Here is a 26,781-nt window from a genome sequence, read left to right as displayed (position 1 = left end):
CAATTATCTCATGCTAGCAAAATTTGAATTACATCTAGCACTCACATCCTGGATCTCCATGTCCTAGAAAAGCAGGACCCATAAGAATGCTTACATAGCCTTACTTTAGCCTGACACTGGGATCTGTGAACCCCATATTAAATAAAAACTGAACAAACAATGCAGTCTGTCAGGTCTGCCCGCCACAGATAGGAGCTTCTTTGACACTGCTGCAGAGCTAACAAACAGAAGGGACATTCATGGCATGCGTGCACTTCTCAGGGGCCCCTGACTCTCATTTCTCTGAAAAACCCAAAGCTCTTTGGATCTTTACTGCACACATAGCCTCAGTGATGCTCAGTTTCTTTGCTTCCACGCTGATATTTTGCAGATTCTTAATAACCCCTTAGTAAACAAAGGAGTGCCGTTTCATACATGTTAATAAGAACATAATGTTAGTTCAGGGAGAAGGAGGCACTCTCTTGCAATGAAGCCAAAACTTTGCCGAAATACCTCGGTATTCCCATGGGCAGGTGAAATACATACTTGAGGACAGAGTAATAACAAAGCCATATTCACACGCAAGGACATCTGAGCATACATGGCATATAATGAATATGTGTTTAAGCATCTGAACAGAGTGCCTCTGCATAAAATGCTATGAAGGGATTAAGCCAAGAGAGTCATGTGGCAGTGACTCAATGAGAAAGATAAAGCGCAATCATTTAGACCCCAGTTCCCCCAAAACCTTAGCTTCAGCTGCTCAGGCTTCATTTACATTACCACATCTTGCGCTTCAGCTATTAACAGCATACTACATTGTGAGTGGGCTTTTGTGGGGGCACAAAAAGAACGAGTGGTCACAAGGAAACCTTTGTGCCTCTTCCACGGTTGCATAGGAGCTCCAGTCCTTGCAGTCCACAGCTGTATGGGGAGTTTCAGAGTTAATAATGCCAGCAGCAGAGCACTTTTCAAAGGAAAGTGGAGCAGAAGGGAGGGCAGCTAAAGATCTGCTCTCTTTCTCTCACATCGGCTACCAAACTAAACAGAGGGAGTTTATGCTACGTCTCCACAAAGGAGACGTACAAACTACTTGTCATTGCAGAAAGCCTTTCCACAGCACCGAGGCTTTCCATCTGCCCTTGAGAGCTGACAGGCACGATGCTTTCAGGCGTTACCCGTGCTGCAGTGCACCTGCAGCTCACCCATGCTTTTGCTGTGCCTTTGCTAGTGCCTGGAGAATAGGTATACAGGATTTACACATGTCCTGTTGCTGGATTTATTTTTGGTGTTTTTAAGCACCAGGCATATGCATGATGCTTAATAAAACATAAGCTTCAGATAGCCTCTGCCTGGAGAAGATTATTTGTTACATATTCATTCTGTGACTCAAAAAGATTGCAAAGTATATTTTTAAAGGGAGGCAAGAAGCCTTATTCAACCTTAAATAAGGGTGTCCATCAGCATGCCTAACTAGCCACATTTTCAGCACTAAATTTTTCCTAAATATCAAACTTTATGAATGAGCAATCATAAAGTGTGAAGTTAGAACTGAAAACCCAAATTCTGAGCATGTTTTACTTTTCTTCCTTCCTTCCTTCCTTCCTTCCTTCCTTCCTTCCTTCCTTCCTTCCTTCCTTCCTTCCTTCCTTCCTTCCTTCCTTCCTTCCTTCCTTCCTTCCTTTCTCTTTCTTTTCTTCCTTTCTTCCATCTTTCTTTTTTTCCTTTTTTTATTTTTTTTCCTTTTTTCTTTTTTTTTTCCTTTTTTTTTTTCTTTTTCCTTTTTTTCTTTCTTCTTTTTTCTTTCTCTCTCTCTTTTTTTTTATTCCCCCCAAGGTTTGCTTATATTATGCAATATCATCTATAAGCCCCACAGAATAATTGCTCACAACCTATAGAAAACCAAAAAAGAATAAACCGAGGAAGGGGACGATGCTAGAACACCAGGAGTGCCCTGATGCAGGGAGGATGCAGAGGGCTGGCTGAAATGGAGGCGACGTGCCCCGCCTGCAGAAGCCGGGCGGCGGGCAGCACGGCCGGCAGGTGTCAGCCTTGCTTTGCACAACCCGCGCCTCCCTAGCTCGCAAGCCAACGCTGGCAAATTGGTTTGATCTGATTATTAATATTGACAGTAATTTTCTCGTGAGGAGCAACAGTCGCGCAAGTTAACCGCGTTATCGCAGGAGCCTATAGGCAGCGATATTTATATAGGTTCCAGTGTCGAACGAGCTGTTACCGTGGCAACTGCTCCATCGGCTGGATTATAACTGGGCAAAGGAGGGGACGGGAACAGCTTCCTGATGAGAAATTCAATTAATGTGCTGCTGTTCGCAGGCAGAAGCTAAACAGCAATTCCTCTGAGCGGGCAGTCACGTCTCACATGCGATGTTTTGCCCCAAAGGGGAAACGCTGTCCACTGTATGCTTTCTTCACGCTTACCCTATGCCCATTTTCAAGGCATTCACTTGCGAGTGAATTCACTTGCAAAAATTTTCCTCCTACCAAATTATGTGCAGGTTTCCGTTCAACATAACCACACCACACAGATAGCGTTTTGTAACGCCAGGTGTCCTTCTGCCATGTTGCAACATGCAAACAAAATATTTTTAAGACAGCGTTTCCTTTATTAAAAATGCATGGAATATATCTTTTAAGGTACAGCTTCACAATCAATCAATCAATCAATAAAAATGCTGTTACTCACTCAGTATGCTAAGAGGGGGAAAAAAAAGAGCCCAGTCCTTGTGCAATTTAGTTTCTGAAAGACTCCTTATCTCCTGCTGTGCTGTAATTTTCACAGCACTCTGAATTCACAGGGATGCTGTCAGTCACTCTGATGGGTGCAGCACCCAACCCTGTTCATTTCTAATCTTATTTCTTCCCTCATGATCTTTTAAATCTCACCTGTACAGTCCCACCCACAGGAAGCACCTGCGGGGAACAGTTCACAGAAGCAAAAATTGTGTCTGTGGAAGAATCCTGACTCTTCATTTACTTATCTGCATTAAATCACGCTATAATTTGATGTAGGGATCTGTAGTCATTCTTTCTTCTGTAGTAATTCTCTCTTCTGAGATCCCCAAATCATTTTTGGCCTATGCTCATATGAAAATGTCCTTTTGGTTCTGTACTTTAAAAGCCTTTGATCTACTTCAACCACAAAAAACCTTCAAATGCTAGCTAACATCCAAGCTATCTTATTTCCATTTGAAATAGAAATGTAGTACCTGACTCATCCCTTTCTTAACAAATGAATGCAAAGAACATCAGTAGGAAAATATATTGGAAAAGTTTCCCACTTACAAATTTCCCAATCTGTCTTTCCAGCTAATCATTCACTTAAAATAAGCTTTCCCCTCTCTCATAGTACTTCCACCCAGCGCTACACTCACAGATTCCCTAGGTCTCTGCTATTTATCTTCAGGCAGACATCTGCACCAAACTGATGCATCAGTCCCCAGAGTTGTGGTCAGTTTTGAGGGAAATCCCCTTGGCTGCCAAGCCAAATATTCTACTTGGGCTTTGTCCAGTCTAACTCCAGTTTCTACTGCTTTATCTGCCATTAAAAAGAGTGAAAATCAGGGACTTCCTCACTTAGAGTAAAGCAGAAATAACTGTAGTAATGCGCACCCAAAAGCATCTTTGAGGTCAGCCAAGAAGCACCACAAGAAAGAAGAGTAATACCCTTTCACACAGGATATGGTCAAACTTGTTCATAGTAAGCACACACCTAACATGAAGCTTGCTACTGTCACAAGTAAATCGGTGTCAGCAGATACCTATACGACCTCTGAAAATATCTGTTTTTCCTTTGAGATTGTGTTATTGTTTCATTATCAGTGCAACTCTGTGAATTGGGAAGGTTTTCCATGCAACCAGAAGGACTGAAAATAGCCTATAAAATTATCTGTTAAATTGTGCTTGGTGCAGATTGCAGTTAGGTGGGCTCAAGGAGCACGTGAGTGGCAGTTTATACTAATAAATAAGCCACTGGACTGAGGCTCAGATGGATGAGACTCGAGAGACTTGTCTCTTTCAGCTTTCTCACATATCTGATGGGACCACAGAAAACTCACTTCCCTTCCCCGTAATTGTTTATATTCTGCTATCCTTTTTCTTTCTTGCCTGCTAAGATTATGTAGAGACAGAGACTGCCTTTCATTTTATTTATATCATGTTTATACAGAAGGAAGTATATATTGTCTGGATGTCTGAGTACTCAAGCACTACAGTTGTGCTGCTAACAATTACAAAAACATTATTAATAAATCATAGATACCATGGCAAATGTCAACTCACTGAAAATAGCTTTGCAATATTTGTCATATAAGCAAGGCTATCCATCTCAGGGTTTATTGATTTTTTTTTTTTTTCTTATAATATTGCATTAAACATTTCCTGAAATCAGACAATTTTTGGCCAACTTCCTTTTTCTATTCCCTTTACCTAATAAAAGAAATATGCAGAAATATGTTTTATTATTAAAGAAATCATTTCAAAATACAGTTATACTGAGATTCCATACAGGGAATTGCTGTTAGTATGTTAAATTGCAATAAACAAGTTAATTGTCATATTTCAGTGTCAATGCAGTTTCACTCTATCTAAATTTATGGACCTTAGAAGTGAAAGAAGTTGATTTCAATGACACTAAAGTATACTTGGGTTTCTTATTAGGCAGGTTATTATGAATGTATGTAATTTGATATGGAATTATACACAATGTAAGTCCAGAAAAGAAGTCGAATCAAATCAAATAGGCAATTTTTGTGAAGATAAAGTATTTTTATGCCATGTTGGCAACCATGTTAATGAATTAGAGGATAAATGTATAAATCCTAACTACTCCTTGTACATATTTATACCACACAGCTGGGAGGCTAAGAACACAGAAGCAGCATAACTAAATAACAGAGTAACCAGAACAGTAACAGGATGTTATCAGGACATTGCTTCTGCTTTAATTGGTCTTCTTTTACTAACTTGGAAGCGAGGCCACACCTACAGGATTATAGCACAGTCAGACATCAACAAATATCCCTCACTTTGGTGCACTACAGAGTTTGCACATGAGCACAGGCCAGCACAAGAATGGGCATTTCCAGCAAGATCCACTGTGCTTTCTAGACTTAGCAAAAGAAATGGTTTTGCTGGGCTGTTGCTATGGAGTACTGGCTTAATAACACAGAGTGACATTTACTAACACTTCCCAGTGTTTATCAAAAGAAAAATCAAAACTGTTGTCTTTTATACTTGCTTGTTCTTGTCTGCTGAAATGCTCCACAGAGAGTAATGCAAAGTGTCTGTAGAAATTCAGGCACTTGTTAATAGGTCCCTTTAACCAACTGCATCGTTTCAGACCAAAGATCTTTCATAATCTACTGCCATTTCCTGTGCTGTAATTATAAATCTTACATCTTAACACAACCTACTGCTCCAGCTCTCTCTCTCTCTCTCTCTCTTTTTTTTTTTTTTTTTTTTTAACTAGATGTTTTTCAGAATTTAGTTTTCAGGAATATGTCAGCATCCATGAACCAGATTTTTCACCTTGCGTAAAGTTCTGTAGGTACAGGATGTTTTCTGTGGCACAAATTGCTGGGAGCCTTAGATTTGTCCTGGGAGTTGGTTACCTAACTGTCCTTTGTGCCTTAGAAAATATCCCGTGGGGCCCCATATTTATTTTTCTAATTATTTAGAACACTTTGGACCTGAGCCAGCAAGCTTCTTTAAGAGGCACTCAACCAGTTTCTTCATGTAAATTGCAAACGTCTTTAAATACATGAAAAGTAAAATACATGAAAGTAAAGAAAATAGTTTCCTCTGGACCAGCCACAATCCCCTCTGAATTAAAAATAAAAAATAAAATAAAATAAAAATAATCCAACCAGAAATAGAAGACCGCTAATTATTTTTATAATGTTATCATTTTCAACAGTACCTTGCATGTGAAAACCCAAAGCACTACACTGAACTCGTGATTCCTCTACGACTCTGTGATCAATAAAAATTATATGGGTTTTATATTTTGGAAACACAGTTACAATTAATGAAGTCCAGAGAAGGGGAAGAGGAAGTGTACAGAACACTGACCAAAGTGGATGAATGGGTGCTCTCACAGTACAATGTTAATAAAGTCAGTAAGAGCAAAAACGAGTTTCGTGGTAAGGTGGAAAAAAGTTTAATTTCTGTTTAATGTACATCTCTTCTCACAAACCCAGACAAACTGGCAACTAGTGTGAGGAAAGGGCTAGACAAAATCACCAGATGAATTAGAAGGCTGATGGATAAACCAAAGAAATCACCTTCTCCCTTCACTGGATGTGCATCCAGTCACCCACAGTATCTCAAGACTGTTGCAAATTGGGGGAGAGTGAAACAAAAGAGAAAAAAAAAAAAAGCGAGAGAGAAAAGTAGTTTTACAGAGAGAGACTGAAAATACTAATACTGGTTTTCTTCAAAGGAAACAAGCAGAAGAGTGACAATAAAAGGAGAGTTCATTCTAAGTCCTTTTAATCTTACCCATGTCTACACACTAGTGGCATCAGGGTTGTAAAGGTCAATGAGAATAACAGATAAGTAGAAAGAAGAAAACTTTATGCTTATGGTCTTAAACTGAGGGATCAGGGATTATGTAGAGAGCTACATGTGGCCTCCAACTAACTCCCATATATTGTTTTGTGTCTTCCCCTAGTGCTGGCCATGGTTAGATAGAGGACAGCATACAAGCCCAGTCTAGTAGGGCAGTTTCTTTGTTCCTTTATCTACTGGACACATTCTATGAAAATGTGAAAATGGACAGGATTCCCAAACCTATTAACTAGAGTCCTTAAAAGGAGGAAATTGCAATTACTACACTACTCAAGTCTGACTTTCATTCCTGAAAACCGGAATGTGAAAGTCATTCATAATGCATTCTGCTTCCATGTTCAGCACAGTCACTCCTTCTAGCTCTTTATCTCCAAGTTGCCTTGGATAAAACCTGCAGGAACTAAAAATAACAGCATTAGCTCATCACCACATTCTGGTCAATGAGTTGAGTAATGCAGACCTTATGAAACTGTACGTTTAGAGCTCTTTCAGACGAGCTGCATAACACAAGCCATTAAACATAACTCTATTGATCTAATTTCATTATTTTCAGCAGACTGGAGTTTAGAAATTATGAGCCTTCCTAATGAATACCAACCACAAGAAAAAAAGGCTACAATTTATTATATCTTACTTGAAAACGCCTAAAATGAGATGTTTGTCATTATGGATAAGGGTTTACTGCAATATAAGTCTATGTTACTGCAAAATACTCGTAACCTATATTTTTTTCAAAGAACCATTATGAAGAAAATTGATTAATTCCTTCATGCTAATACCTGACTGCTTTCTAGTGATAGGGTTAGAAAATTTTATCTTCCTGGAAACATATAAAGGGCGGTAAGTTTAACAGAATATTATGTCCGCATTTGTTTATTGAAATAGAAAAGAGGACTTTTTAATGTTGTTATTAACTAAGCTGTTTTTTCAGTACAGGTGGAGAGAACTAGCCATACAAAGCAAATACTTCCTTGCCACACAACAGCGGTATTTCTTCTTGGCAACAAGGGCCTCATGGGCTCTCCTTCCTTAGCCACAGATGTTGGCTGGGATGCACCTAATCTGCCTCTTATCCATGCCAAATATCATGACTTTCATTGAATTCCCACTGAGAATGAGTACAGATTTTACAAAAGCAAGACCTACCAACCTCTTTGGGATTCACCATGGCAGCCAGACTTGCCTGATACATTTAGGACTTATTGACTATTCTGTCACTTAATTATTGTAGCTTCATGGGTCATATTCCAGCTTCAGTTAGAGACAAACCTGAAACTCTGAATTCTATTCATTTCACATTGACAGCAATGTAACAGAATTTGGCTTTGATATGATGGAAGAGGAGCAAGTAGCAGTGCTTACATGTATCTTCAACACTGAAATATATGTATTTTTATGACAAAGTTTGTTTTTATTCTGTGCTTTAGAGCAACATATGAGGTTAATTTGTGCTATTTTCTCCAAAGGCCGTACCCAGCTGACATGATGTAACAGTAGAAGTAAGATCCTGGCACGACTGAAGTTGGCACAAAGATATTTACATTACTGCTCTTTGGAAACCTGTCTATCAAATTTGACTTATACCTGGGTGCAGCACACCTGTCTGAAGATGCAATATGTGGTAGGTGTTCTGCTCCGTATCTTGAGTGCCAGGCAGGGCATAGCATCATTCAGATTTGAACCTTGTCACTGATTAATAGTTCTATTACACACAAGTAATGTCCCTACACTTAAAGCAATTTATCATAATTAAATCATATTGCAGAATAGATAATAGACGTTATATCTGCCCTGAGATAAGTCTATGTATATGCATCTACTCATTAAGACACACACATGTTAAGCAGCAAATCAGCCCTAAATTCCATGGCCAGGTTTCACAGGGAGTGCAAGAGATTTATTTCAATTTATTTTCTTACTGAGGGAAGAAAAATTTGCCATTTCCCATCTCCTTAAAAAAATAGAAAATTATATATATATATATATATATATATACACTATTTTGTTAGAATCATTTAAAAAGTGCTTCAGTGTGAAAATACAACTGGCTGTCTTGCTCATGTAGACTGAAGTCTTGGAGGGATCCTATTGAGACTAAGCGGATGTGCCCTCTGACATTTGCACAATAGTGACAGAATTTATAGTTAAGTGGGTTACAGCCCCTAACCAAACTATCTTTGATTGCTGGCAGTAAGTATTTTTGGAAAATGACCTTCATGAAATCACAAAAAAATATAGGTTGAAAGGCATCCAGGGAGGCCCTCTAGCCCAACCCATCAGCACAAAGTATGGCCTAATTCAAAGTCAGAAACAATTTTAAACTCAAATAATAAATTATATGTTTGATTATATGTTTATATATTTTGCCCAGCCAAGTCCTGAGTATCTTCAGGAATGGAGATTTCAGAGTTTCTCCAGGGGCCTGTTCCAGTGCAATAAACTTGTGTATGTTCAGCATAGATTTCTCTAAGGATGTTCACTCAGCCTTTATCTATCATGGGTCATACTTCCCTCCCTGCATTTTTGCTACAAGACTCAGGACATTGGGAGACCTGCAAGCAGATCTTGCCAACAAAGACCAAAAAAGATATTCAGATATTCATGATTCTGAGAGCTACAAGAGAATGTAGCTCTCAGAATCGCTTTATAAAGGGAGATATAAAAACAATAGGAAGGGAGGAGGCTTTTTTTTTTTTTTTTTTTAATTATTGTTCATAATTCATAGTTCCTGTTTGGCATGGCTAAATAGCTCAATGTCTTCAACATTACTCAGCATAAACTCTTGGCTCTGCATTGTTGTTCCTGGTTCAAAACAGAATTGTTAACATGAGAGATGAAATTATAGGCATCATAAATGTATCTTGGTTTAGTCTGGGTTACAGTACTAATGTTTATTTTAGACCATTTAGATTGCATTCATTTTGGTTTCAAGGAACCCTTGAGGGCAGAAAAAAAAATAAAGTCTTGTACCCTACTATGCAGAAATATTAAATCCCAATTATATTTTTCACTGCTCAGCTTCATTGGATGGAGGATAGAGCTCTCTTTTCTTGACACAATTGTGAAGGAACCACCTCTAGAGGACAGACTAAAATGAGCTGTTGGTGTAAACCAGTGGGAAACAAAACTGTAATATACCAGAGAAGAGTGTCTCAAGTCTCTGACCTAATTTTGAGCTGAGCAGATTACACACCATTCACAGATCAAGACTGTGCTGAAACAAACAGTCTAGCCCTGAACATTGCATTTTTCAGAATTCAGTCTAATGAATTCTTTCACTATAGGGGCAACGAATAGTAATAGACGTGAGAATATGACTTGTTTTGCATTTCCCCATGCAAAGGAATTTTAAACTACCAAAAACATATATTACAAGCCAAATTTTATCCTGATGGGAATTGAAATGAATGACTTAGGATCCTCTCCGAAAGAGACATGATAATGCAAAAGTTGACATTTTTCACTGCAGCAGATCAGCACAGTAAACTATTGTGGTATGTACCACTGAGCTGAGAAAATGGCAAATTTTAGCAGGCTTTATCTCTAAAGCATAAGATGATCCACATGATTGGTAACTCGAAATGACAAATAATCAATCTAGTGTGCTTTCACAATAAACTTAATAATGTGATTTCTCTAGAATTACATGGACATTTTAAATCTTAGTAACAATATCTGTGAAGTTTAAGAACCTTTTACAGGCCCTTCATTGAGATAAAAGCTGAATCTCAAGATTTTTTTTTAAATGTATGTTCCAAATTAATGTAGATTTTTCTTCAGCAGTAATGAGTGAATCTACACTGTATCAACCTAGTGAGCAAAATGGTTTAATTGCCTATGACATTTTCAGCTTTGTTAAATGTTCTGAAGGTCCTGAAACACTTCTCACAGAATCAAACTGAAGATAATGTCATGAACAACATGCAAGAAATCTACTCAGGTTTAGTTATCAGGGATATACATGTATGCAATAGAAAAAAAGGAACAGCACAAACAGCAAATATTGAATCTCTGTAAGAGTACAGTTTGTCTCCTGGGACAAATGATCCATGTTGTTCCAAAAAGAGGAGGAAAAGAGAAAAAAAATCATTTCATTTCTGAATAAGAGAGGCTGCAGTATTTTGAAGAACACTTTCTTTATTTAAAAGCACAGTTCAACCTTTTTTTCTTGGTCCAACTCAATAATACTCCTATGGTGAGCTGAAGTGCTTTTCAAAAGCATAGTATGAAAAGGGTTGGAAAATAGAATTTTCAATAATAATTGATATTTCTCATCACTTTACCAAAAAAAAAAAAAATTAAAAAAAATCTGCTTCACGCTGTAGAAAATTAAGAGGTTTGTTTTTCAAATGCAAAGATGTACTGCAGTTGCACTAAACAGTATTTTCAGAATAGCAGCCTCCAGGGCTCTTGTTCAGGTAAGGAAATAAAATTTAAAAAGAAATAGAATGGTAAAGATATTTCCAGAGATAGGAAATCTCGGGATAATAGGACATGAAACTTCACCAGTGTTCTGTTCCTCAATTTCAAGCAGTGACAGATTATTATTTTTTTCTATTAAAGTGTAAAAATAACATAAATTTCTTACGTTATCTATCCTTAAGGAACTGAAAAAAACCCTTCTATCTCAATGTGGTTATCTTTGGACAACCAGATCAGATTGCCTGGGAGGCCAAAGGGATTATACAGCATGGGAAAATCTCACTTAACTTGTTGAAATCTCAGAGATTACTAAAAACATGATGTTTGGTTTTACTTCGGTTTTATCACTAAGATGTCTTTGTCACACACGACAAAGTTTTAGCAAGCACGTTGACTTCATTTTAGTTTATTTTCAGGCAGGTATCAGAACACGACAAAACTGAACATTAACATGTTTTGGGAAGAATCAGATATTTTAATGAACTGCAGTTTGGATTGTTGAGGGTGCTCTCAGGAGGGACCTGAGATACCAAGCCACAGTATTACATGGCTTGATATCGAATACCTATTAAAGGTAACACCTTTAGAAAATTCAGTAGGTATACATTTTATTATAGAAGCAATAGAGGAGCAGTTGAAAGCAAATCAATCTCTTTAGCAGCATGCAATAGTTAATGGGCTACAAGATTTATTTTTTGACATAGTAGAATTATTCTCACATTACTGAGAGCACGCAGGGTCTACAATTCACAGCATAACAGCTGTTACATTTTTTTTTTAATAGACTTTCATCCTCCTAACATATGAATCGTCTCCAGGAGATCTTTAAAACTGGTATGACTCACACTTTTAATGGGCAAAAATATTTCAATAATGTAATTGTTTCAAAGTTTTATTTTAAATGGAAAAACTCTCATGGACACATCAAGGAGAACACGGTAACAATCAGGAGCTTCAGCTCATATTTCAGCTCTTTATTATGTATTTTGCCTTCTCAATAATTGTATTTTCCAGAAAATATGTCATGGAGTTCATATTATCATCATGTGAATCTATTCAACGAACAACTATTTTGTTGATACAACCTCCACCCAAGCAGTTTTTGTTTGTTTGTTCATTTTTAAGTACCCCACTTCTTTCTCATCCTTGACCTTCTGGAAAAAGCATGTGCATTTCTAGCCTCTGAAAATATTGGAAGGAAGATGGGATGGTTAAAAGCAGTGGTGAATGACTGTAAGAACCCTTGGCTAGCTCTGCCATTGACTTTTTTGACAAATCACTCTATTCATTTGTGTCTCAGTTTCTCATTTACCAAGTGGAAAAAATGATCCTTGTTGTCCCTTTCCTATTTTTTTCATTTTCTTTCACACTGTAATCCTCTTCGGGTAAGAAGCTACTATTTGCAAACTGTATGTACAGAGCCTAAAATCTCCAATTCAGAATACAACTCATGACTATGGGTTGCATTTGTGTTCAAATTAACATTTTCAAGCAGATGCTTAGAAAGATTTTTTTTCTTTTTCTCAGATGGAAATCAGTGCAAATCACCACCATGCTAGTTCTCATCTTCCTGCTGTGTACTTGCCTTTATTAAGGATAAACCTGGCTCTTGAGCGCTTCACCAATTCTCTAGTGGATTTCCACAAATACCAACTCCATCTAAACAATGGATTAATTAACACGGCTCTTTGATTCAAAATGTCATGTATGAAAAATAGATGGTCACTCCATGTGCTTCATTCCTGCTATTCTGATGCAAAATATGTGACAGAAAATAATCATATGCTGTTTGCAAGGGTATCCAAAGAGTTTGATAATGACAATTAGGGAGAGAATCAGTGTAGGATAGTAGAAGAAAGCACAATAATAGCAATGCTCAGTGTTATCCAGACAAGGAAACAGAAGTATTGCACACTTCATTGATCTTGAATTACATAAAAAAGTATCCACATTAATCTCCATTTCGACAGCAACATTAAAAGATAGGACGGTAGACAATATCTAGAATGAAATCAATCCTGCATGCAGAAAGATCCCAACACACCTATGCTCACACCTGTTTCATTTTCAGTCCACAGAAGTATAGGAAAGCAATGCTGAGTAAACTCATGAAAGCTACTAATTCGGGCTGACCCTCTGCCATTTGGCAGAGTTTTGGTCCAAACCTGAATTTCAGAGATACTGGCATCACTCCAACCAGAGTCCTCAAGTTCTAAACCTGGCTTTCTATTTCTGGGGTTTCAGTACCCTAGTATTTTCCAATCTGTGCACACTAATTAATTATTTGTTTCCATTTTCAATCTCTGAAGCTGCCGATAGGCTGAAGGGTTTCAGCAGATAACTAAGCTGTAATCGTATTTGCCACAGACAGAAGTGCCCAAGCAGTCCTTACATTAACATAATTTCCTCAGATGACGACTAGAATTCATCTACATTAGCCTCTCACAACTGTTTGTTAGTAGGAATTGAACACTCTCCAGAGCCTCCTCCATTCTGTGTGCTGGCTCCTACAGTTCCTAATGCTACTGCCCAAATGAGCATGCTCTACTTTTTGCTGACTTTTCATCTGCAGGGCTATCACACAAACAATACATGTTAAATGTTTTACAGAGCTAAATTATCTAAATATAGAAATTAATACAGAACAGCATAAGGCAAAATGAAGAATTAAACATGATTAAAGTGGATAGATATATTTTACTAAGAAGTTTGGAAACAAATTAAAGATTGAAAAGCCATTTGTAAACAGCAGTGATGTTCCAGACATTGTAAGCACTGTGGCAAGACAAAAGACCATCAAACAGATCAGAGATGACAGAAAAGAGTAAAAACATTTATATAGGACTGAAGGGACTTGAAGGGAAGTGTCATTCCATAGAACACACCATGAAATGTTTGCACTTCCTTATGTGGATGAGAAAAAGAGAAGGCAAGCGTAGAGTTACAGGAAGATTACAAAATACTGATGTCTGAAAGTTCAACCATCAACTACTACAACGTTAAAGTCCAGGCAGGATGAGAAATCTTCAGTGTCATTTCTTGGATACTGTACAATACTATACCATTTCTTAACTGACTAATTCAGAAATGCAACTAAACAGAGGAGAGAATTAAAACATACATAAACCCGAAGAAAATATGTAGAAGGGAAAATGTTCACTCTTACTGTTTCAATTGGTAAACAGCTATCACTGTACTTCCAAAATACTTTAATTTCTAGTTTACTCCCTCCCTTCGGATGGATTTCCATTTCTTATTTTAACTTCTTTCTTACTACTAAGAGAAATGTAATATCCTGGATTTGGAGGAAAAAAAGCACAGACATTTGCTGAGATTAAACTATATAAATAGCATAGAATGCAGATGCAGGAGAATGTACCAAATTAATGACAAAAAAAGGATATCTCCTAGTATGCTTTTGTAGTAATGCAATATTGTAAACACAACGGGAAAGTGAGTCTCACACACTCAACATATGATTCCAACCTTTATTTTTCCTTTTACAAATTAAATGCAGCTAGGGCATACTGTAACACTAAGCTCAGATGTAGAAAAGATCTTACAATAAGAGGGATAATATTTATTGCTAGTTCACCAAGTGATAAGACTTGGCTTCAAGTTGCGCCGGGGCTGGGGGTTAGGTTGGATATTAGAAGAAATTTTGTTACTGAACAGGTGTGGCATTATTAGAACACACTGCCCAGGGAAGTCACCGTCCTTGGAGGTCTTTAAGAAAAGTGTAGATTTAGAACTTAGTAGCATGGTGGGATGGACTTGTCAGTACTAGGTTAAAGGTTGGACTAGATGATCTTGGAGGTCTTTTCCAACCTGAATGATTTGATGATTCACCCTTTCAAAGAGCTAGGTTTGCATGACAGTGGCCTTGGAAGTCCGTTCTCTCCCCAAAAACTGTGACCTTTCCAACTTTGGTGTGACTAACAGTTACACCTCAGAGGGCTGTATTTATCTTCACTTGTATCTTCCAGCACTTCTGATGATTCTTTCAGGGAATCAGTTTGCATATGGAGCTCTATAAAACAGCAAAAATAGTGAGTCTGGACATTTTCAAGGCCACCGTATCAATTGGTCAGTTAACGTGAGCAACTAGAGTGCTTTGATGCCCCAAAGGGAAAAAAAAAAAAAAGCAGTAACAGAATGAACGCAGACCATGTTTCAGGGTGTTTTATGCATCCATTCAGCTTTGGTAAAGAACGAAGTTTGTGAAAAGTAGTGGGTACACCTCATTTCATACAGAAAACAGTTACTGCAAGTGATGTATTTCTGCTGCACTAAAAATATCTCGATGGGAGATAAGAGAGGTGCTAGAACAACCAGATGGCCCTTGCTTATATTTATAACATTCATGTCTGGTGATAAACTATATGAAACATACTAAAAGACTAAGAAATGCTTGCAATATAGTAAGGAATAAAAGTTTAAAAGTAATTGTTTAAATTTATAAAGTGATTTCAGCTTATACTTTAAGAGATTATCATAGACAGTCTAGAAGGTGTTTGTAACTTGCAGAACGCTAGGCTCATGTAAACAGAAATGAGCCAAACTCAGACCCTCATTTTAGGTATATTCATAATCACACATAACCAGTGCCATAAAATAGTTCCTAAATTAGAAAAGGATAATGTTTTTCAGAATCAAGGTTTATTCAGGACCACTTGCCCTCTGGTGCACCTAAGAAAAATATTATGTTTAAATTTACCAAATAAAATCTCTCTTTGAGTCTTGGTATTGCTCCTACAGTGCTTAAGGTACTTGGTTCACATGCTGTGAGGTTTTCTTTGTTTATCCTTCTACCATCTGGGTGATTAGCACACATAAACCCCATTAAAAACAAGAAGTTCTTCAGGTTCACTTGTAAACTAAAAATACTAAATACCAACGACAGATCTTGCTGAAGGGATCCCAGATCCTTATCCAAGGCAGACAGACTTGTTGTCCCTCATTAGCACCACTTCCCTTTGGAGTAAAGAAGTAACTCTTGTGAACAGCTTTGTCTTTAAAACAATAGTACCAATAATCAATTTGACTAAATCAATAATACCTGTAAGGCAAGTATATACATCCAAGCCTGTTACCCTTTCCTTGCCATGAGAACTCCAGTCAAAAGAATGATTAAACTCATTGGAAACTAAAGTCAGATAAACCACACCCTAACAAGTGCCTTGTTTTCCTACATTTGGTCTAAAAATCTCTGGATGACCACAGCACAGACTGGGAGGGGGGCAATCTGCTGTTGGCGGTCAGACCGGTACCACAGAGGGAACCACACAACCTCCCACGTCTTACCGGGAATTCCTCAGGTTATAGCCATCACTATCTGACAGTGGAGTCCCATTTCTGCTTCTAGATGTGTGACTTCCAACAAAATGACTCTGCTACACCTCAGTGAAACAGAGGCAGTGACGTGACTGCTTCAGACCACTAAGGTTCAGTCGATCTCCATTAGTGTCCTCATTTCCACCCTTTTTCTTTTCTCATTTTCCACAACACTGCAGTCCACTCCTCATCCCTTCAAACTCTGCCTCACCTCCTTCACTCCTGCTTTCGTTTGGGCTAAACTTGCTGCTCCCTTCGCGGGCCCCATGTCAGCAGGAGAGCCCCCGACTCCCATTCTTGCAGCTCCTGTTTCTCCTTCTACCTCTTCAGACTGATGTCAGCTGCCACCTCTGAACTTCTCCCTTCACTCCAGGCTCAGAATTCAGCTTAAAATCCAACTCAGGCACTTCACTCGAAGCAGCCCTCTCCAAAATCCTCCCTGAGCCATTCCCGACCCAGCTCAACACCATCGCTCTCCCTCTGCCCTTCACCGCTGCCACCTGTCCGCCCTGTCAAGGAACCCTTTTCCCTCACGACTCCGCTCCCTTGTGCCAACAGCTGATCTGGGCAGCCGGAGCCTTTTAATACTGCCTCGTCTGAGCAGAGGGACTCGCTTGAGGGAACCCCCCAAGGGCCCCAACCCGTGCGCCTCTCCCCGCCGCCTCCCCTCAGGCCTCGGCCGGCAGGAGGAATCGCGGCGCCTCCCGCCCGAGGCCACCTCCGGGAAGCGCCGGGGGCCCGGCGGCCGCCACCCTCCCGCTCCGGGCGCTGGGCGGGCGGCGGCGGCTCCGCTCCGCCCCGCTGCGGGGGCCGCCCGCGCCGGCAGAGGCGGCTCCGTTCGCCGCTGTGACGCCGGCGGCGCTGGAACACCTGGAGGGGCGGCGGCGGCGCCTCCGGCTCGGCCCTGCCCTGCCCTGCCCTGCCCTCCGCTGCTCGGCCGCGGGCAAGGTGAGTGCCGGGAGCGGGGACCCGTGCCGGAGCCTGGACGGGGGGAGCGGGCTCCGCTCCGCCGGCGGCTGCCGCGGCCGGGCTCGGGCAGCGGCGGGGCCGCGGGTGGGGGGAAGGAGGCGGCGCGGTCGGCGGGCCCGAGGCGCCCGGTGCCTGGCAGGGCTCGGCGGAGGGGCCTCCGGGGGTGAAACGGGAGAGGCGCAAGATGGCATCTGCCCGTCCTCGCCGCCCTTCCCTCCCTCCCTCCTGCCGGCGGCTGTCTCGCCATGATTGCTGCACGCATCCGCTGCTGCCTGCCGGCCGCCCTCCCTCCCTCCCTCCCGGGCATCCTCTCTGGCCGCGGGCCCGCAGGGAGCGGGGAGGAGGGGGGAGGGCGGCCCCGCCGGGCCCTCACCTGCCGGCCGGCCGCGGTGGGCCCTCGTGCCTCGTACCGGCTGCCGAGGCGAATGAAATGGGAATTAAAAGGAAAAATACATGTATATACGTGCTTCTGGTTCAACACCTCTGTTTTGGAAAAGGTTGATCTTGGTAATCGGATTTGACCTGCATCCATCTATACCTGGCTCCTGAGTGTTGGTCACCGGGTGCATTGTTCTGGAAGACAGAGAAGGAAGAAAGAACACTACTCGCAGTGGTAGCGCTTAGTAGGAGGAAAGGATGAAGGGCGCTGTGCTCTTTTATTGCCAGCGCTGTGTACACCTTCAGCACCAAATGTAAATAATCTCCTGTTCCGTGGTGCTGTGCCCTGTGCTGGCACCCCAAGGTCCTGCATGGATCCTCCTCAAGCACGCCTTCAGTTCACCTTGGGGGATCCAGGTCTAGTTCCTAAACGTGGAACCGTACCAGATAATCTTAGGGATACATCAGTTGTCCCCCTGCCCCCAGTTTACACCATGGATGTTCTGGAAGGTTGGCGTTGGCGTTTCCTTCTGTTTGGCACTCTACCCACACGCCCTGCTTTAAACCAAGGCAGTAGTTTATTTCTGGGAAGCACCTGTTTGTTTTTTGTTTTGTTTTGCTTGCGTTTCGTTCTGTTATCCTCCTCCTTTCAGTTTTGGGATAGTCAAAGGGTTTTATTTAATTTGCGTCTCAGAAGGTGGCTGTGACCCTTGTTCTTGAGCAAACTTCTTGGGAGTAAGCTGCTCATGTCTAGCAAGGACATTGTTGAAAAGAAAAATGTATGTTTGGTTGCTTTGCCAAAGTGTTGAGCAGAGAAAATGGTAGGCAGAGTTTTGGAGTCTGTAGTGTGGTTGGCTTTGGGTATGGACTTTCACCTATTTTTTGTTGTTTTTTCCTGGTAACCAACTCTTTTTTCAACTCTGTCCGTGCAGGGTTCCCAGGGAGTGAGTAGAAATGTTGCTTGCTAGTGCTGTCTTCCTGGCAGTGATCTAGGAGTTGCACTTCTTGATGGTGCTTAGCTTAAAGTCTGGGAACAACATCTCATTGTCATTGGGACAGTAGCATTTTGAATGAGCTATTCAAATAGCATAGCCTATTGGTTTAACCTGAGTGACTTTATGATTTAAGATTTGTGTTAATACCACTGCAAAAGGAATTTAGCGTAAAGCCACGGAGGTCTCTGGTGTAGTAAACTGTCATAACTGGTAAAACCAGTCAGGTTTTTCCCATAGCAATTTCTCCTAGAAGATGGTGTGGCAATTAAATGCTGCCAAACGTTGGTCTAAAGTTCCCCTACTGTTTAAACTTCATGAGTGAAACATGTTTACTTCCAGAATGGTTTGACCAACAACAAAGTCAAAAGTTAGATCCTGGCAATTGGAATTTGCTTTTTAATTGAGAAAGGATTGGTTTTATGTAAAAGTGATTTTCTCCATTCTTTTTATAAGAGCTAAGATTTAAATAGATATACAGCTGAAGGTTGTAAGTTCAAAAATCAGTTATGACTGTATAGAAGGGAAGAGTTCTTGAACTTTTTATTTACTTGCTTTTGACAAGATTTTTACCATTGTTGGAGTGAGGTAAGGAGTCACTTTTAGTGCAAAGTAAAATTCCTGCTGAACACTATTGCAGGGCTTAGTAGAGTCTCAAGCCAACCAGTCTTGCCTGTTCTGCTGTGTACACTTTACAGGGCTGCTAAATTGTTCTGATGAATTCTCAAGTAACCTTTTCTGGAAAAGCTGAATAATAATAGCTCTTTTCACTCTTAAGCTAGTGTTGAAAGCTGTTGGTATGAGTTGGCAGAAAAATGTGCTAATATCTCAGCTAACAGTGTCTAGAAATGTCCTCAAAGACTCTTCTTAATACTTTTTTTCAAAATCTTCTCCAAGTGTTGCTGTGAAGCAGTTGGTTCTTCAGGATGTTTTGCCATTGCTCAACTGTAAAATCACTCTAAAGACAAAATTATACCACATGATGCAGAAGCATTAAAAATACAAAAGCCCGGAGAGTGAAGAATGTTAAACAAAGAGCCAAGCAGTCAGGAACAGTAGAAACCTTTGACCTTTTATGTGTTGCTAGTAATAGTCTCACAGTAGCTTTTCCTGCGGCTATTGTTAGCCGTGGCAAAACGAGGGGCATTTTGGCCGGTTATGCAATCACTTACGTCAACCTTGGGAACTGCCTGTTCCAAGTCACTGAAACAGTGCTCAGGTCTGTCATGCGAGCAGCTTCATAGGGATCACCGCTGCTCAGGGAACTGTCGGCTGGTGTGCCAGGGTCTGAGAAGTTCCTGCTTCTGTGGCTGAGGAGCAGAGGTTGCATGTGGACTGTGCATCTATCGAGAATATGCAGCCTGTATTGATCGCGTTGACTCAATGTGCAGTGAAAGAAGATCACCCTGTATTGCTGTTTCTGTGCATGCTGAAACTGTTTCGTTAATCAAATTTCTTACCCATGGATGTGAAATGATCTCCTGAGGGATTCTAGAGAAAATTATTTTCCCTGTTCCCTCCCCCTGCATTGTTCCCCCTCAGGTATAATAGCGTTGCTTCCTGGCTTCTGCACAGATGAGAAGGGAGGCAGACTCTTGAGTGTTGACTGTGTCAACAAATAGGGTATCAAAATAAGAGAGAGATTGGTTTGAACTTTATAACCATTTTTATAAACCACATTTATGACAACATAAATGTGAAAATGATTTCATGAGTATTTGTACATCCACTGTTTTTTTCATCCATTCTGCAAGGGGAAGCGTTCCTAAGATTAAGACTAGACTGATTATGGATAAAAAGTGTCACACAAACCATCTTCCTATTGTCTTTTATAATCTGTGCACAGCAGGTGTTCCATATGGCACTTTCCTTAATAGTATTTGGCTACTAAGTTTAAAAATACCATTTTGAAGCTGGAAGAATAAATGTGTATTACAAAACAATTTGATAGTCATTTCGGAGAAATGAAGCGAGTCTGCATTTAGAGTGAAATTAAATCCTGGATTGTATATATCCCCAGTTTTGCTCATTTGCAGAGAGAGATTAGACCCATCACTCAACTTCTTTTGTAAGACAGATACAGTACTTATTTACAATACCTATTCCTTCCTAAGGACATTTGCTTGGTGTTCTTCACATATATAAATGGAAAACTAGTAGCTGAGTGAAAGCTGTTACGTAAGGACAAACTAATACTATGTGCTGTTCTTAAATTATTTCACAGTCACCTGCTGAAAAGTCAGTATTACATGAAAAAGCAGCCTAAAATTAGTTTTGCCTGTGTTTAAATACGTGTCTTTGTGTATATAAATAGTGAAGTTCTGCATGCAGTTTATTGAGAAAGGACTATCATTTGCTTGTTAATCTGCCTACTGTGAGTTTACCAGCATTTATTTGAAATATTTTGTTCTGAGACTACATGTACTGTGTTATGACTACATGTTCCATTCCCGTCAGTGGTCTTGAGATAAACCACTGTTTATAAGAATTTGTAGTTCAACTGTTTGAAAAACAGCTCAAAGTTTCATTTCAGTGTATTTTATGTTCTTGCAGGACAAGATCACTTTGCCTTTAAGTTTATCACTTTGGGATAATTTGGCAGGCATATAGTGCCCAATATACACCAAATTGTTTTTTGAAGAGGAATACTAACAGCTGATTTCATCCTTGTACTTGCATGGGAGCAAAAATAGTTTTTTAAAAAAACTTGATGACATAGTGCCAAATTTCCACATCTTCATGTTGGCTAAAACTTACCTCTAGCAACTCAGATATTGAAAACTGGTGCAGCCCAGATGGATTTATACTCAAGTTCTGGGTGTAAGTGTATAGTAAACTTCTATTGTGCAAATTTGCTGTATTTATCTGCCACTGCCTTCTATTAACTTGTACACAGTGGGAATAGAAAAATAAAAGACTCAAAATGATAATAAAAGAAATGGGACCCTGGCTATCGTCCTCTGTTTTGACTGCATCAGAAAATTAAGCAATTTCCTATGTTAATTGTGTATTCTGCGGTAATTATTCCACACTAGAAACATAATAATTGCTTTTGGAATAAAGCAGCTCGTACAGTACTCTCTGCAGTAGCTATTGGTCATCTGCCCTGTGGAGAGAGTATTAACAACGAGTTTAAAACCGAGTGAAAGACAGATCATTTTATACTTAATGACAATAGTGCTGCTCATTTTGTTGGGTGTTCTGTTCACAGACAGGTCACTAGTTAATGCTACTAAATGCCAGAAAGAACACCCCAAGCCTCCAGATTTCTCCATACCTTGTGCATAGTTTCTAATGGTGCAAGTCTTTAATCACACGATCTTAGTCATTCAAGATGCCTGCTTGTATTGCTGTGCCTTGTTCTCCCTGCAATTGATCAGCCTGAAAAAGAAGGCAAAGAGAGAGTGATATGGGCTCAAACTGGAAAACAGACTCCAATTTCTCTGATACTTTTGTTGTTTTCAGTTCACAGCTGTTGGTTCATTTTCCTTTGCATGTCTAGTTTTGTTGTTAGTGTTTCTTTTCTTGATGCTTTAAAGGATCAAGACAAACAAATAAATGGAATGGAATAAATGAAGTTTTTGCTGGGATCTTTCATAAACCTTGATAGACCAGCAAACCTTCTGTTGGCTGCCTTTGTAGAGGTTTAGTGTTGAGAGACTTGTATGGTAATTTGGGCACCACAGTTAGATGACTGGGACCAAACAGCACAAATATCTTTCCCTCTCAGTACCCACCCAGGAGTATGGAAACTGCGAAAGAGATCCCCTTGCTGTATAACCTTCATGTTTCTGTTAAAATTGCATGAAATGTCTTTGTAGGTGTCAGCTCCTGAAATAGGTTGAAAGAGTCATTTTGTTGATGCATCTTCTCCCCTCGTAAGACTGCAATATTTCTACTCCTGGGAAGTTGTGGGTAACATTTAACATCTGTCTTGGGACCAAGGAATAGACAAAAAGTTGTGGTGGATGGAAGGAACTGGTAATGCAGCACTTTCACAACAATTTTTAAACTTTTTCAATTAATAAATAAGTGCATCAGTGTGTAGTCTAACAATGAAAATATGGATATGAAGCTAAGCATGGATGATTCAGCAGGATTAGAACAGCAGTGATGAGCTTTAGAGGAAAAATTAAATCTTGTCATTTGTCATATCAACGTAAACTCTAGATTCGTTTTATCTGGATTACAGCAGCACCTATTCATGGAGTTAGATTAGGTATTATACTTGTAAGTCTATGTATAACTGTGATGCTAAGTGCCTATATAGACCCTGGCTTTGGTTGTCAAATGCAAGAAGAGTGAAAATGTGGATAATTCAGATCAATAGACTGCTCTATTCACTTTTGCTTGTGAAAGGCAAAATGAAACGTGGTTTGAAGCCTTGACTCATTGGGTCTGCATGTTTGTAGAAAGACCATAGGAGATATAACTGTACCTTGCTTGATCTTCCCCTTGCAGTGAGACTGCTTCTTGCTTTGGAGACCCATTTACTTGATTCAGTTTGATCACAGCTTTCTGGCAGTAGAGGAGAGGAGAGAGGTTGTGAGGCAAGAGCTGTTAAAGAGGCACAGATGGCATTGACTCCCTCACCTAAGCACATCACAGATTTTCCTCCCATCAAAGTATTTTACATAAATGAAACTATCACTGTTTTACAGCTCTTTAAAATTCTTTTTTTGTTGTTGTTACCTAGTACCAATGTACTGTTACTGTATTAAGTTTCTTGGAGAATTACTGATTTTAATAAAAACATTTAAGTGAATTAACTGCAGTGCATGATTCTGCCATTTTTATAGTTATAAGTTGTGGCGTTTTTAAGGTGAAGAGAGTTTGAGGACCTTCCAACCACATTAGCTGCTTTGAAAGGACAGTAAACTGCGAGGATAGCGCTAACTATCAGTGAAAATGCAAATCCATCTGTCTCTTTTGATAAACACATTACTTTCCCATCAGGCTTGCTGAATTCTGCTCTGCCTCTCATTCTGTTCCCTTTTGTTGCTTTTGAAGGCATCTCAGAGGAATTCAATTTACTACTTTCCTATGTAACTATGGTAGGTCATCTTTGGATGCTACATTTTATCTTCAGCATCTATAAAAGCTTTGCAAGGATTTTGGCTTACCTCATCGTTCTAAGATGTGATTGGATCAACAGTTTGTTTTAGATATAATTTCCATGGATGAAAGATTCTTGTTTGCCAAGTCCTGCTTTCTTCTATGGGATCTGCTGGCTACTTGTATTAGTGTAATGCTCAGTCAAGAACAGATACTTGAATGAGGGGAAAATATATATTTATTATTATTTTTTTCCAGTAACTAGGAGGGCATTAAGATCAGAATTTCACTCTGCTACATGACACTTGTTATTTTTCTTTTCCAATAAACATTAAATATATCTGAGTGACATTAATACACAGATAATGTTGTTCAGCTCTTGGGAAACCAGACAACTTATGCTGCAACAAACTATAATATAATAAAGCTAAAAAAGAGGAGCAAGGAAGTATGAACGTCATACAGAGGATGAGCTGGAAGGAAAGCTTAGGGAATGCTGGAGTTCTAATCATTCAAAACACCAAGCTAGCATTTTCCTTGTTTGCACAGGAGGATGTTGATGGTGTATTCAAATGGTTTTGGAGGGTGCAGAGAATCAGAGGATTTTTTGTAGTCATGTGGAGTAGAAGTGCATTGGCTAATGAAGATATTCTCTATCAAGCCTCCTTCGAGCATCATGGCTACTAAAAGTTCCTGATATGAAAGCAGGCTGAATCAGTATGCCAGAAATATTATCAAGTCCTGTAGCATTCCAGCTATTATGCCTACTTGTGGAAATAATTTGTGGATAAGTAGCCCACAAACCAGATAAACTGCCACAGATGCGAAGGTGCCCTAGCTGGCCATGTGCAGGGCCATCTTGGTTCCAGCATGTCTTGTTAGCTCTGGCGGAGCGCTGATGAGTGCAGCTGTCTTTCTCCTGAAGCCAAATTGAGCCGTGAAACACTGGTTGTATTTCAGGGTCCAGGCCAATGACTGTGCCAGACTCAAGCTGGTTGCATGTAGTCCTGTCTGGTATCTGTCTGCACACAGGGAGGTTTGTCAAACATGGTGCTGAGGCTTCTCAGCTGCTTCTCAGAGGGCCAGACAGGGATTTTCAGGGGGACAGCAGAGCTGATGGGCCCAGCTGGTTCCACGTCGAAATGGATGTCTTAGTGCTGTGATCCATGTCTTCCAGGTAGGCTTGTTATGATAGGGCCAGCTCAGGTTTAAAGCTGAAACTGAGGTAGCATCTGTCTCAAAACACTAGAAAGCACGTGGAGAATTAGCAGCGTGTGGACATACCCAGACAACTTCAGATCCACTGCTACACAGCTATAACCATGGGTTTGTGTACAGTCAGCTGTAGCATGATGCTGTTTTCCGTAGCAGGCTCTACAGCACCTATGTTTGCTGTCTCTTTTTTTTTTTCCATATTATCTAGATTATCCCTACCTTTTGTTAGTCAAGATAAAGGCTTATGATAAAGAATGACGCAACATGCACAAGTGATCTCTATGACAAAGCTAATGGAAACTTTCTGATAGAAATGTTTTCCAATGAGGTGGTGGATGCTGTTGTTTTTTTTTTCAGTCATGTCAGTGTAACATTATTTCTTGAAACATCTTTTAGCCGTAATACATTGGAAGGAAAAAGAGAACAGGAAAAAAATAATCCTTTCACATCAACTCACCTCTGGCAAATTAAGCTTAGTTTTATATGTAAAATTCTATGATAAAAGGTCAATTTTAAGTTTGACTGCAGTTTTCAGGTCAGGTATTGGTGGGCTTCAGTCAGTGTCATGTGTTTTCTATTGTAGTCAGCTCTGGCAAAGAGCAACTCTTGTTACTTCTGTCCAGGATATTCGGGCGTTATTCTTTGAAAGCATAAGAGTTCAAAACCTAAAGTAGTTGAAGGTTGTGTGCTCATTCATTCATGTCTTTCTGCAGCCTCAGGGTCTGCCTTTCCTGACAGTGGGGTTTCTTTGTTATGTGGTTACGAAGTTTCCTTTTAATTCCTTGATACTTCGCTGGCCTGTTTCCAGTCCCTGTTTATTAGCATCTCTCACTTTTTGTGGCTAGACTTATGACTTTGGGTTTTCTTTAAAAAAAAAAAAAAAAAAAAAAAAAAGCTCACTGCTTTCAGCTGTGCCAGATGCTTTCAATAATCTCCTTTGTTACAGCTGAACCAATATCTTAACCCTCTTTTGTTCCCGGAGTTGGAATAGGCAGTAGTAGCATGTGAAGTTAGAGACTATTCTAAAAATAAAAAAATTGTGTCCTTTTTAAATGACTGCAGGAACAATTCACGCTGTGTGTGTAGTGATATCTGAAGAAATGAAAAATGTTAATCTTCAAAGTTTTGGATGTGAATGAAAATAATACAACTAAAAGCTTAATGTGTTGTAGGTAACTCTTTGAAAGCTAACATAAAGTACTATTTTTGTATGTGTGTCAACAGTGGTCATGGTACAATGTCATTCCACTGTCCGTTTACAGCATGTTTTTAAGGAAAGTTTTATGCATTAAACCAAAAGTAGCAGCAAACTGTTGCTCACCAGTCTAATATTTTACATTGTACAAGTTGTCACAGAATCACATAGGTATCACATAGGTATCACAAGAACCTGTAAGGTTTCTGTGGGACACTATGACAAAGGCATTGCTAACATCAGCACACAACATCCCCTGCTCTCCCTTCACTCACTCACCAGAGGCAGTCACCTCATTGAAGGCAGTCAGCTTAGGAGTGACTTAAATTCATGTAAATCCATGCTGGCTGTTCCCTCTCTCCTTCTCTTCTTTCATGTGTCTGGGAATAGTTTCCAGGAAGGATTTCTCCAAGATCTTTCTAGGAACTGTGAGGTTGATGGGCCTGAGGTTTTCCTGATGCTCTTTTCTGTGCTTCTTGAAGATAGGTGTGATGTTTGTCTCACTCGAGGCATCTCCTCTGATCAACATAACCTCCAAGAGAACAGGGAGAACATCCGAACAATGACATCAGCCAGCTCCCTCAGCACCCCCAGATCCATCTTACCTGGTTTCTTGAATCTGTGTACATCCCAATGGCCTACATACCTCCTGAC

At 39.9% G+C, this 26,781-nt stretch overlaps 1 protein-coding gene across 6 annotated transcripts in view; it reads left to right on the top strand.

Annotated features, from left to right (window-relative positions):
* Positions 1-17,145: 17,145 nt before the first annotated feature.
* The window catches only part of ICA1 (islet cell autoantigen 1), a gene marked incomplete at its 3' end in the record, with an annotated part of 71,063 nt that continues 61,427 nt past the window's right edge, over positions 17,146-26,781 (top strand). For all 6 annotated transcript variants that reach the window (XM_084306872.1, XM_084306871.1, XM_084306870.1 and 3 more), the window contains exon 1: positions 17,146-17,271. The remainder of the gene's footprint in view (positions 17,272-26,781) is intronic.

Source organism: Netta rufina (genome assembly GCF_964035555.1).
Source record: "Netta rufina genome assembly, chromosome: 2".
Lineage (NCBI taxonomy): Eukaryota > Metazoa > Chordata > Aves > Anseriformes > Anatidae > Netta > Netta rufina.
The sequence above is the reverse complement of the archived record's forward strand: the minus strand, read 5'-3'. Positions and strand labels throughout refer to the sequence as shown.